The sequence below is a fragment of the Dipodomys spectabilis genome, unplaced genomic scaffold (genome assembly GCF_019054845.1).
Source record: "Dipodomys spectabilis isolate Male_0828 unplaced genomic scaffold, ASM1905484v1 ptg000043l, whole genome shotgun sequence".
NCBI lineage: Eukaryota > Metazoa > Chordata > Mammalia > Rodentia > Heteromyidae > Dipodomys > Dipodomys spectabilis.
Genome location: NW_024870720.1, coordinates 25,708,165 through 25,720,231, shown reverse-complemented (window position 1 = coordinate 25,720,231; position 12,067 = coordinate 25,708,165). Strand labels below are relative to the sequence as shown.

The 12,067-nt window shown below is 40.1% G+C and overlaps 1 pseudogene; it reads right to left on the bottom strand.

Moving 5' to 3' along the window:
* Positions 1-3,568: 3,568 nt before the first annotated feature.
* Positions 3,569-6,538, bottom strand: LOC122106851 (annotated as a pseudogene).
* Positions 6,539-12,067: the final 5,529 nt, after the last annotated feature.

Here is a 12,067-nt window from a genome sequence, read left to right as displayed (position 1 = left end):
CCTCCTCTTCCTCTATCTACAGTAAACATCATCCCCCGCCCAGGCCTCTACTTCCCCTTTTCTCTCCCGAGTGCTGGCGGGCGGCGTGGGCTGAGATCTGATAATGGCGGAGGACCTGCGTCACCCCGGCCTCCCCCAAAATCCCCTCCCGGAACCTCCTGGAACCTTCAGGAAACTTCCGGAACTCCCAACGCCTGGGGCTGGGCCAGGGAGGACTGGGGAAGGCCCGGGGGGTCGGAGGCTGGGGAGGGGGGTCAGAGGCCGCACGCCTGCCTCTCATTCTCCCCCCCTCCCCAACTCCCTGGGGCCTCAAACCCGCACCAGGCCTGCGTCTGCTGTGCCTCGACCTCCACACGGTGCTGGTGACCTGGGACCAGGGCGGCCGTGTCAACCTCAGCCTCCACTACAGGTGCGGCCAGGGGAAGGGTGGGGGCGGCATCTGTCTGTCCATCTGTCCATCTGTTGGTCTGTCCACCCACCCATCCACCCATCCACTCATCCATCCATCTATCCATCCATCCACCCATCCATCCACCCACCCATCCACCCATCCATCCATCCATCCATCCACCCACCCATCCATCCATCCATCCATCCACCCACCCATCCATCCATCCATCCATCCATCCACCCACCCATCCATCCATCCATCCACCCATCCATTAGTTAGCTTGATAACAAATACAAATGATCAATTTTTCATTGTGGATGAAGTTTTCATACTGGATGACCTCCTAGAGTATCCTATAGGATAGGTAACTGTCCGTTGTCTTCTTTCTGACTTTCTGTAAGACTTTCTGTAGTCAGGAATCTGGTAGACAATTTTATATCTCATTTAACTGTTTCATCTATGAAAGACAAATTTCTTGCAGGATGCAGGTGGCTCACGGCTGAAATCCTAGCTATTCAGGAGGCTGAGTTCTGAGTATCGTGATTCAAAGCCAGCCCAGGAAGGAAAATAAATGAGACTTTTATCTCTAATAAACTACCAGAAAACCAGAAGTGATGCTGTGGCTCAATAACACTCACCTTGTGCTGAAGAGCTCAGGGGTAGTGCCCAGGCCCAGATTTGAAGTCCCATGACAAACAACAACAACAAAAAAGACAAATTTCTCTTATTTCACATGCATCTCATAGTACCTCTCTCAACTTTTACAAAAGTTAAGATCTTACTATAACAAAAATGAAACATGACTTACCTAAAACTTCACTGTAAAAGCCACTCCACTTCTTTGATTTATTTGTTGTAAACGCTATGTAGATATGGTTTGGTTTTGCTGTTTTTTGTGTGTTTGTTTCTTTTCTTTACTTCCCCTGATTTGGGACTTTATTCTGTTTTACCAAGTATGAAATAACTTTCTGTAGCTGAGCTCTCCAGTGGAAAGGCTTTAACCCTGCCAGTTGATCTGGAATACTTTCCTCTGTACAGGGCTGTGTGCATCCTGCCAAGCTGTACAATGTGCTATGTACAGTAAAGAAATTTGCTTTTTGTTAAAAAAAAAACCACAATAAAAACTAGCGAAGCATGGGTGGCTCTTGCCTGGAATCCTAGGTAGTCAGGAGGCTGAGATATGAGGATTATGGTTCAAAGCCAGCCTGAGAAGAAATGCCTGTAAGACTCTCAGCTCCAATTAACCCCCCAAAAGCTGGAAGTAGAACAATGCCTCAAGTAGTAAAAGCATTAGAATTGAGCCCTAAAGCTTAGGGACAATGCCCAGGTGGTAAGTTCAAGTCCTACTTAGGAACATCAAAAAAATCAATATAAAACATGGGGGAGAAAATAAAAATAAATAAAAAACTAAGACAATAAAATATCAAAAATAACAGATTAAGATATATAAAAAGAGTAACATCCATAAGACATAACATTTTCCAGTAGCCACTAGTTAAGGCACAGGTAATAATACTTAGTATATTGCTGTCATTGTGCAACAAATTTTCCAAACATTTCCATCTGGACTCCAAGTTATTTCTCTACCACTTTCCATGTTAACTTTCCATGTTTAGTTGCTGTAAATTATTCTTACTGTTCTAATTGCTTTCCTTTATATGTATTTCAATTCTAATTAATCAACTGATTTCAGAGCATTGCTAATATAACATTTTAATACCAATGACTGAGAAATTTTCTGATACCCATATATGTTCTTTTACTATTGTAATCTTTCCTTTCCTGCCGGAACCAGCCGGCAATGAAAGGGACTCCTGATTTAGGGGGCGAGGACGGAAAAATAAAGACATTAGACAAAGGATGGGGTGGGGAGGTCTGCAGCTCAAGACTGCAGCCCCGTTTATTTTTAACTCTCCTTATTTATACTATTAGAAGTCAAGAGGTAACCTAAGGTCACCATAGTGCAGAAAAGCAAGGAAAATTTTAATAAAAACAAGGGTGCAGAAAGAAACAAGACAAGGTCAACTGATAGAAAATAAAACAAATTCTACAGACATAGCAAGGCAAACCCGGGCACCTGGTGTTATTCATGAAAGCCAGTTCCCTGTACATGCCTTCAAGTGAGCACAAGGGTCAAGATGACCTTGAAGCTTTACTGTCGGCTCCCAACACTTTCCCAGATATTTTTACATAATTTTTATTAATGGATTCTAAACCATCCTATTACATGTAAAAAAAGGTGTGACTGTTGGGGTAGAAATGTTTATTTTGTTTCCTTGTATAATGTTCACTTTTTTACATGCAGATCACTTGATACTTTTATGAGTGAATCAAGGATTCCTTTGAGGTTCTGAAAAATTGTCTTTTTTTTCTTTTTTATTATTGTGAAAATACTGTACAGAGGGGTTACAATTACATGGGCAAGATAATGAGTACATTTCTTATCAAGCATTATAGCCTACTCCTTTGCTTCCCCTTCTCAACCCTTTCCATTCTCCTCCCTCCCCACCACCCCACCCAACCCTCCCCAACCCTCCCACCAAAGTTGTAAAGTTCGTTTTCGACATAATGACTTGTACATCTCATTGTTGCAATGGGGCCACCTGTATCCCTATTTAAACGATTTGTTTTTGCCCTTCCCCTCCACAAGTTATACTGACATGAAATATAGTGAAAGCAGGGGTTATACTGAGGGGGAGGGACATACAAAGCAACAAAGAAATAATCTTATGTGTTAGAAACAATCGCATGAAAAAAAACCATTTGAATACATATGGTTCATTTCTCTAAAGTCACCTTATCTGACCTTTTCTGCTTGACTCAGACATATACTAGATACTGCAAATAAGGGAAACCATGGGGCCTATGTTTCTTTGGGCCTGGCTAACTTCACTTAATATAATTTTTTCCAAGCCTTTCCATTTCCTAACAAATGGGGCAATGTCATTCTTTCTGATGGAGGCATAGAATTCCATTGTGTATATATACCACATTTTCTTGATCCATTCATCTACTGAGGGGTATCTGGGTTGGTTCCATATCTTAACTGAAAAATTAAGTCTTAATTGAACTGACTTGTTCTGAATGATTCTTTGGTTTTTGAAATGCAGATACTTGTGATGGATCAAAAATAAGATTCAATTTGTTGAATGCTTTACCCCACTTCCTATATCTCTTTCACTGTGAGCAAAGACCTGGATTGAGTGATGCAGAGCCATATTTATTGAAAGGGAAATCAAACAATAGACAAAAAGGTTCAAAATTTACCTTAGGCAAGGGTTTTGCAGGTTTGCAGTGGAGTCCTCCAACAAAGTCAACATTTGCTAAAGTTGGGCGAGGGAATTCCAAGTCCCAGTAAGATCGAATAAGCCAGATTTCTGCTTTACTCATGGTCTCCATTAAGGTAGTGGGTCGTCCTAACTGGAGAGGGGAGAGAGTAAAATGTAAGAAACGACATTACAGAGAAGTTTCTGAATATAACATTTATATTTTTCTTAAAAAAATTTTTATAATTTGTACTTAATGAGATAGAATGTGTTTGTTGTTAACACGTACTACAAAGGAAATGTGGTGTGTGTTTTTGTGTGTGAAAGGCAGTCTGGTAAGAGACTATATCTTGATACCTGAGTTTATTAGCAGTTATAAATAATCATTAAAATAGGCAATTATAGAATTAACTATGCATTTTCCCTTTATCCATTAAGGAATATTTGAATTCCAGAGTCAATAATTCTATCATATTCACAGAAATTGTTTTCCCAGCGGTTCTCAAACTAGTTTCCTACAGTGTACCAAACTGTTCCTTGATTCTTGAGCTCCAATATGAGTATATTCTTTATGACTGTGGCTGAATTTCTTACCTCTACTTGATTCACTTTAGGAGCTTAAAATATTTATTTATTACACAGAAACATTGGCAAATACCATCTGGAATACTGGGACTAGGTAATTGACTTCATCTTACTGATGGCTAATATTTTATTAAATGCAGAACAATTTAAAGTGATAGAGCATAATCACAAGTACTTCAGCACTTTACTAGATTTTATGTCTATAAAATAGATGATTATAAACAATAAATGAATGTGGAACCACTAGAAGTTATAGCTATTGAGTCTGTGCTAAAACATTGGATCTGTCAAGAATAAGGAAAACTTTTAGAAAATCCTGAAAACTGGTCATCAGTGACTCACCCCTGTAGCCCCAGCTACCTAAGATTCTGAGAACAGAAAGCATGAAGTCTGAAGCTGTCCTGGTCAGAAATATCCTCAAGACTACCCCTCCAATTAAGTATCAAAATGCTGGGTGCATGGCTCAAGTGGTAAAGTACCAATTTATACAAGTAATCCAACCAAGCTTGAGGTCACAGACTTCAAACCTTGGTACAATAAAACAAAAAAAAAAGAAAAAAAGAAAAAACATAAGAAAGAGAAAACAAATGAAATATTTTGATTTAACTAGGAAAATAATCAAGGGAGACAATTTATTTTCTGCATACATAGGTAGAATCAAACAATGTATCTCTTTGGTATACATATTTCATTCATCAGTCTCTTAGGGAAGTAATTAATTAGCATGATAACAAATAAAAATGATCAATTATTCATTGTGGATGAAATTTTTCATACTGGATGACCTCCTAGAGCATCCTATAGAGCTAGGTAACTGTCGATTGTCTTCTTTCTGACTCTATAATGTAAGACATTCTGTAGTCAGGAATCTGGTAGACAATTTTATGTCTCATTTAACTGTTTCACCTATGAAAGACAAATTTCTTGCAGGATGCAGGTTGCTCAGGCCTGTAATCCTAGCTACTCAGGAGGCTGAGTTCTGAGTATCGTGATTCAAAGCCAGCCCGGAAAGGAAAGTCCATGAGACTCATATCTCTAATAAACCACCAGAAAACCAGAAGTGATGCTGTGGTTCAAGAACACTCATCTTGTGCTGAAGAGCTCAGGGACAGTGCCCAGGCCCAGATTTCAAGTCCCATGATGAACAACAGCAACAAAAAAGACAAATTTCTCTTATTTCATATTCATCTCAGAGCACCTCTTTCAACTTTTACAAAAGTTAGATCTTACCCTAATAAAAATGAAACATGACTTACCTAAAACTTCACTGTAAAAGCTACTCCACTTCCTTGAATCAAATGCCTCGAACCAAAAATCAAAATAAAGCATGCATATCATGTTTTCTACCCTCTCCATGAATGTCATCTGACCACTTAATCCTAACAGAATGACAGGCACATAAGAGGAAGGGAATAGAAGCCCTCCACTATACTTTTCTGTTGTATAGCCAGGATAGAAGCGGAGAGTGTACATGAAAGGAATCTCCAATAGCTCAACCAGAAGCTCCCCACAAGGACCGATGCCATCTGCAATCACAACATCAAATCTTGCTTTCGTAGCCTAGCTATCAGTTCCTTGTTCAGAGATGCTTCTTTACAAATATTTATCCAAATATCAGAAAATGTCATAAATATATTCTGCAGTAATGGTGAATATGCCAAACATGTTGTTCTTGGCAATTCATATGTCACCAAAGAGATCATTTGTGAGAAAACTGTGGAGAATTCATCAGTATTGAAAGATGAAGGGAAAGTGTCAAATTTAATGCTGGATGCTTCATTGCTGTCAACAAAAATAGCAGATGATGGTCTCACAACTGTGACTTGATGACCCTTCACAATTAGTTTGTCCAGTATTACCTTCATATTCATCCAGTGGCTATATTCCATAGGCCACACCAGTACTTTCCCACAGCCTCCAGAGTTAAAGTAATAACTCAACTGCAGTAGCAGTAGAACTGAAATCCATTTCCAAGTCATCCTGACTAACAGCACAGCCTCCATTAAGCTATGTTGACCTCTGTCAATTTCTTGTGCTTATATTCAAGAAAACAATTGATCTTGAAGTTAAAATATAACTTGAGTTGATCAAAGCAAGTAGGTAAAATGACTGGTCAGAGCCATTTGACAAAATGGTAGATTTATAAAACAATCTTCAATTTTGGAATGATTAGACAAGTAAGTTCAACCTCTCTTTTGAAATAAGGTATTTTCATGTAGTTAGGAGTTTTTATGACCTGTAATTGCAAGCCAACCCTTTCATGTAAGCCGTTTTACAATCCCTCCAAGAACATTTGAAGTTGAGAGGTGACTCATCTTTTTATTGTCTTTGATTAAGAAATAAACATGGTAACTTCAAAATTGCTCAAAATTTCTTAGATGTCATGATTCAAGAAATTATTTTAGCATCTCTGCTGAAATATTATTTACACTCATACCATTCAGTTTAAAATACACACCATCAATCCTTTCTAGTATATTTCCAGAAACCTGTAGCTACATTCAGTATGAGGTTTTAAGCATTCAAGAACTCTAATAAGGAATTGTGAAAAAGCACTTAGGAAGTCATTATGAAAGTGTGTGGAATATTTTACTCCAAGTGAAAGACCCAACTATCTAAAAACAACAACTACTCTAGAGTGTATCAGGCAGTCTGCCACAATGAAAAATGGTTATGGTTGTGAGAGAGACATGACAGAATCAAAGATAAATCATGGTCTTACAAAGAAGGAATCAAGCACACAGCACACCTACATCAAAACTCTTAATATGGACTATATGCCTACTATAGCTCAATGTGTATTTTAGATTTAGCTTCCTTAAAGGAGTGAAACCATGAACCGTTGTTGTCTCTGAGCTTGCATTATATCACTTACATGATTAGTTGAAGGCCCATCTTTTTCCCTGCCAACAACGTAAGATCATTCTGTCTAATGGCTGGGCAAATTCCATTTTGTATCTGTGCCAATCTAACTGGGGTGAGGTGAAATCTCTGAGATTTTTTGCTTTTCTGTTCCTTCATAGCTAGGAATATGACCATTTCCTCATGTAGACTAAGAAATTTTTTCAACCTTTAAAAATATAACTCATTACTTCCACATATATTTAATGTACTTTGCGAGATATTTAAAACTGTGGCGAAAAAAGCAGTAAATAAGGCAAATTCTATTAAAGACTCTCTTGAGGATGAGCATTAGTGGCTCACATCTGTAATCTTAGCTATATGGCTCATAGCCATGGCAAGGATCATGGTTCAAAGACAGACAATATCATCTCATAGTTCACATGGAGCAGAAAAGTTCAGATCACAGTTCACAAAGGTCAGAAAAGTTCACAAAGCTCCAAAACAACATCAACAGCTGAATGTGGATATATTCACCTGTCATCCCACCTCCTAGAAATCCATAGAGAAGGCCATCATAGTTCAGGCTGGCACAGGAAAAAAGTAAGAACCTATTTCAGGCTCATACTTTGTATTGTGAAGCACACATGAACACTAACAGGCTGGCACATGCTTACTTGGTATTGCTGTCCAACAACATGCTTCACAAGGGTACATTCTAAATACTAAATATTAACCTTTGATCTTTAAACAAGAGGCTGATTCAGAGTAATTACACAAATCAATGATTTCTATTTATCAAAGGCCAGTTTTGCAACAGAGAGCAAGGTAAACCCAAGGTTGTAAATTTCAATGCCTTTAATTTGAAAAAGGTTTATTGTGTAAATATTTTAAACATCTAGAAGCTATATCAGGATCATGTTAACAAATGAACAAATACATTTTGCTCTCTAAATCGCTTATGTTTTACATTCTCCCTAACTGCCAATCCTTATGTGACTCATTTAAGAAATGATCACAATGAATGTCAAGTGATTTGTACAGCTACTCCACAGTAATGTTTACAAAATGAAAACTCTACTAATCAACAGGCTGAGCTAGAGGCCCTAACACCAGCTTTTCACCAGGCTGGGGCCATTCCTTGATGGTATAGATGGACTGTAAATATGCTTTTCATATTGAACTTTCTCATGAAGCCATTTGGAAGAAACAAGGCCTCTGACAACCAATAGGACCTCAGTTATAAACAGTCCCTATATAACCAAGCGTTTGCAAGCCTCTTTTATCTCCTCATCCATTGGCTAGTTCACTGCAAGGCCCACCAGTCAGGTGACTCCATTCGAACTAAGGGAAAGAAGCTCCCTGGTGAGATTGCCAAAGGGGCTGCAATGTCCCCAAAACAATGGGCATTAACACTGCCTGTAACAAAGGAACTTACCCCTCCCTCCAGGAAGGATTTTCTTAAATACCTGTACCACCCTTTCCACCCCCATACAGGTCTCTTAAGGAAGTTCCTTAAACAAAGCCTTCCCCCTAACCTAGGCTGATACCCAGTTCCTCACACAGCTTTCACACACCTGTAAAGGATGCCAAAGGCCAACCCCAGTATCAATATGTGGATACCTCCCTTTCTAACCCATCAAACTTGAAGTAACAAGGAGGATTGGCAAATTGATTTTACCTCTATGCCAACTGTTCATAAGTACCTGCTGGTTCTTACAGAAACCTTTACAGGATGGATAGAGGCATTTCCCACCACCACCAAGGGTACTTCTTCTGTGTCCCAGCTTCTTTGAAAGGAAATCATTCCTAGCTTTGGCCTGCTAGCTTCCATCCAGATAACAACCTGGAATTCATTTCCTCTATAACTTAGCTCTGAGCCAAGTTCCTAGACATTTCCTGACACTTTCCCATTCCCTATACCCCCCACTCCTTGGGCAGGGGAAGACAGAATATGCCAACCCTTCCCTCAAACAGATTTTAATCAAGCTGTTTTTCATCTGTGGATTCTACCTAAAAAGCCTTCAATACTAAGTCCTTTTGCAGTTTGGTATGGCTGCCAACCTTCACCTCCACTATTTCAGGCCTCAGATTCTCCTTTACCTCCTCCAGTGCTATTTCTCTCCTTCAGCACCTGTGCACTTTCCTCAGAAATATGCTGACCCATAGACCCCTATGCCTTCTTTGTCATCTTCTGTGCCCTCCTAAATTCTGAGGACCTGCTGTACATTTCCAAAAGTTATGAGGCACAGGCATTGAGTTCTACCACATTTTCTACTAAGTGAGAAGGACATTACCAGATACTCTCTCTACTCCCATGGCTGTGCAGGTTCAGAGTCTTCCACACTAAATTCATCTCTACCATGTCAACCATCACCTGCCTAATCAACCTTTATAAACCTCTGAGCCAACTGAACTCATGTCTCTATGCAAAAGAAATATTAGACCCAGTCTTCCTCCAGTTACTGAGGAATCAGAGGACCCCACTCTGGATAGCTAGCATCTTCATAACAGTCATGGCCTTTGTCAAATCTGGTAGTGTTTTCTCCTTGATTGTGGCTCTAGGATTGGCAGTTCCCACCAGACTGGCACTTGTCTGAACAGACATTGGTGAGCCTGGAATACCATATCCAAGAAACATCTGGGAATCTCAGGTCTTTGACATCCCCTTTTGGGGATCAATCACGCTCTGGTTTATGTTTCTCTTGGGTCCACTGGCAGCAGTCTTTGGGGATCAGTCATGCCCTGGTTTATGCCTCTCTTGGGTCCATTGGCAGCAGTTTTTGCCTTTTTCTAATTGTGCTGTGCATTTGATATATCTAAAACTATTCTCACGATAAAGATGAGGACCTTTATCCATCAAATTGCCAAGCAAATACCTCTTGGATGGTACCTGGTGCCCTACTCACTACCATGCCCTTCTCAGCAGGAAGTAGCTTTAGAAGAGATGACTTCTGCTTATACTCCCGAGATTTGGTACCTTTACCTATTGAGCAACAAAGGTGGCAATGTTAGTATATCCTCTTCCATTTGGGGCTTGGCAATGTCCATCCTAGGCTCTCATATATCACTAGCCACTACTACATCAGCAGGACTCCTCCCTCTCCCCAGACCTAAACTTTGCTCAGCCTTCTTGCTGGCTTTCTGCAATGACCCACTGCCCAGGCAGAGTACCACCTACCTCTAGTCTCTTGACTGTATATGGGTCCCCTGGGAAACAGATGGGCACCATTTCTCCCCCTCCTGTGAGATATTTGGCTTTGTCAGCTCTGCTGGCAATAAATCCCCTTTGCTCTATGTGATTGTGTCCATGTGGTCTTTGGGGCTAGTTATTTTCATTTCACATAGGAGTTATATTTCCCTTTTGTTCTCTTTCACTTAGTGTAGAAATCGTTGGCCACAGTCTCTAGGTTTACCCGTACATTTTTTGAGGACATCCAGCATCCCACAGTCCCTGTTGCAACAACCCATTATACTGTTCCATCATTTCTGTGGCTTGGGGGTGATAGGGCAATGTAATTTCCATAAATCTATAATTGCTTAGTAAAATCTTTCATTTTTCCACCCAGTGAAGTGTGTCCCCTGGTCATGTTCTATTATTATTACTTCCTGGCTTACTGATAGGCATACTGATAGCCTAGCTTGCTCCTAGGGCAATATCATCTACCTGACAGTATGTCAGTGGGATGAAATGCCCTCTTGACTTAATTGTCTTGGCTCTTGTGTTTTTAAATGGTCATAGGACATACACACAGTACATTTCTGGTAGGCCTCTTGGAAAATTTCTCAAGTAATTGGCAAACCGTCGGTTTTTATAGTATGCTACCTCGTCTTTAATCAAGCATGGAGCTATTCATAGTGCAATCTATGGCTTCTTCAGTGGATACAGCCCTCTCTAGCTACCATGTCCACACCATTATTAGCTGTATTAGCTGAGGTGCATGCACATCATGTGTATCACTGTGATAACATTTTACTGTCCCTAAAGCCTTAAGGTCCTGCCCCATGGCTTGTCTCCACAATGGAGGGTGTCCAATGACTCAGCTCTCTAGTTTCCATGAGATTACACACAAAGCAAGGCCTCATTATATAGCCCAACTACCTGTACACATTTGTCATTTGTGGCAACCAGCCAAATGGAAAACTCAGAAGACTGGCTATTAGTCTCCTGTCCAGTATCATGCTAGATAATATCTGTGGATGCTGCACTGTCACAGCTGGTGGCTGCATTATAATGCCTAGCTAGTCCCTTCTGTGTACCTGGCATACATCAGCACGCACTAGAGATTTTTGGACCCTGAACAGTGAAGGTTTTAGATTCCCTCTCCATGCCACATAGAAGGGAGAGACAGTTTTGTATTTCACATATTCCATAGGCCCAAAACCTGCTTCAACTCCTGTGATAATTGGTTAGTGGAGAGAGAACTTCTCTAATCAAAGTATACCCCCAACTTAGCCAGAGGGGTCTGAGTCACCCCTCAATTGGGCTTCTTGATCCTATTCAGTATCCTGTTCTCCTCTTCAAGGTAGGTGTCTTCTGTATATCACTTATGACTATTCTAAATGTAGTAATTATTGCAAGCTTTCTTTGAATGGAAAGACCTGGAAAAGTATGCTAAGTGGCCTAAGTCAGACCCACAGAAACCAGTGATGCTTCTTTTCCCATATAGTCAAAGCTAGCTTTAGCTTATATGCTTATAAGGAAAAATGTTGGGTAGTATGCAAGTGTAAATAAATGTGTTAACTGAAATATGGTAGATTCAATGGAGAACTCAAATAGTATAATTCTTTAGAAAGACTAAGTGAAAGATCAGTAAAATAAAATACTAAGAAACTGGTACTCAAAAGGGTGAGATGGGATCAAGGGAAAAGCAGTGAACAGATAGAGAAGAGGTGGAGAAATGCAGTCAAGAATCCATTGTATACCAAACTAGGAAGAGTATGCAAAATTAGGAAGAAGGGGTATGCAAGGGAGTGAGTGGTG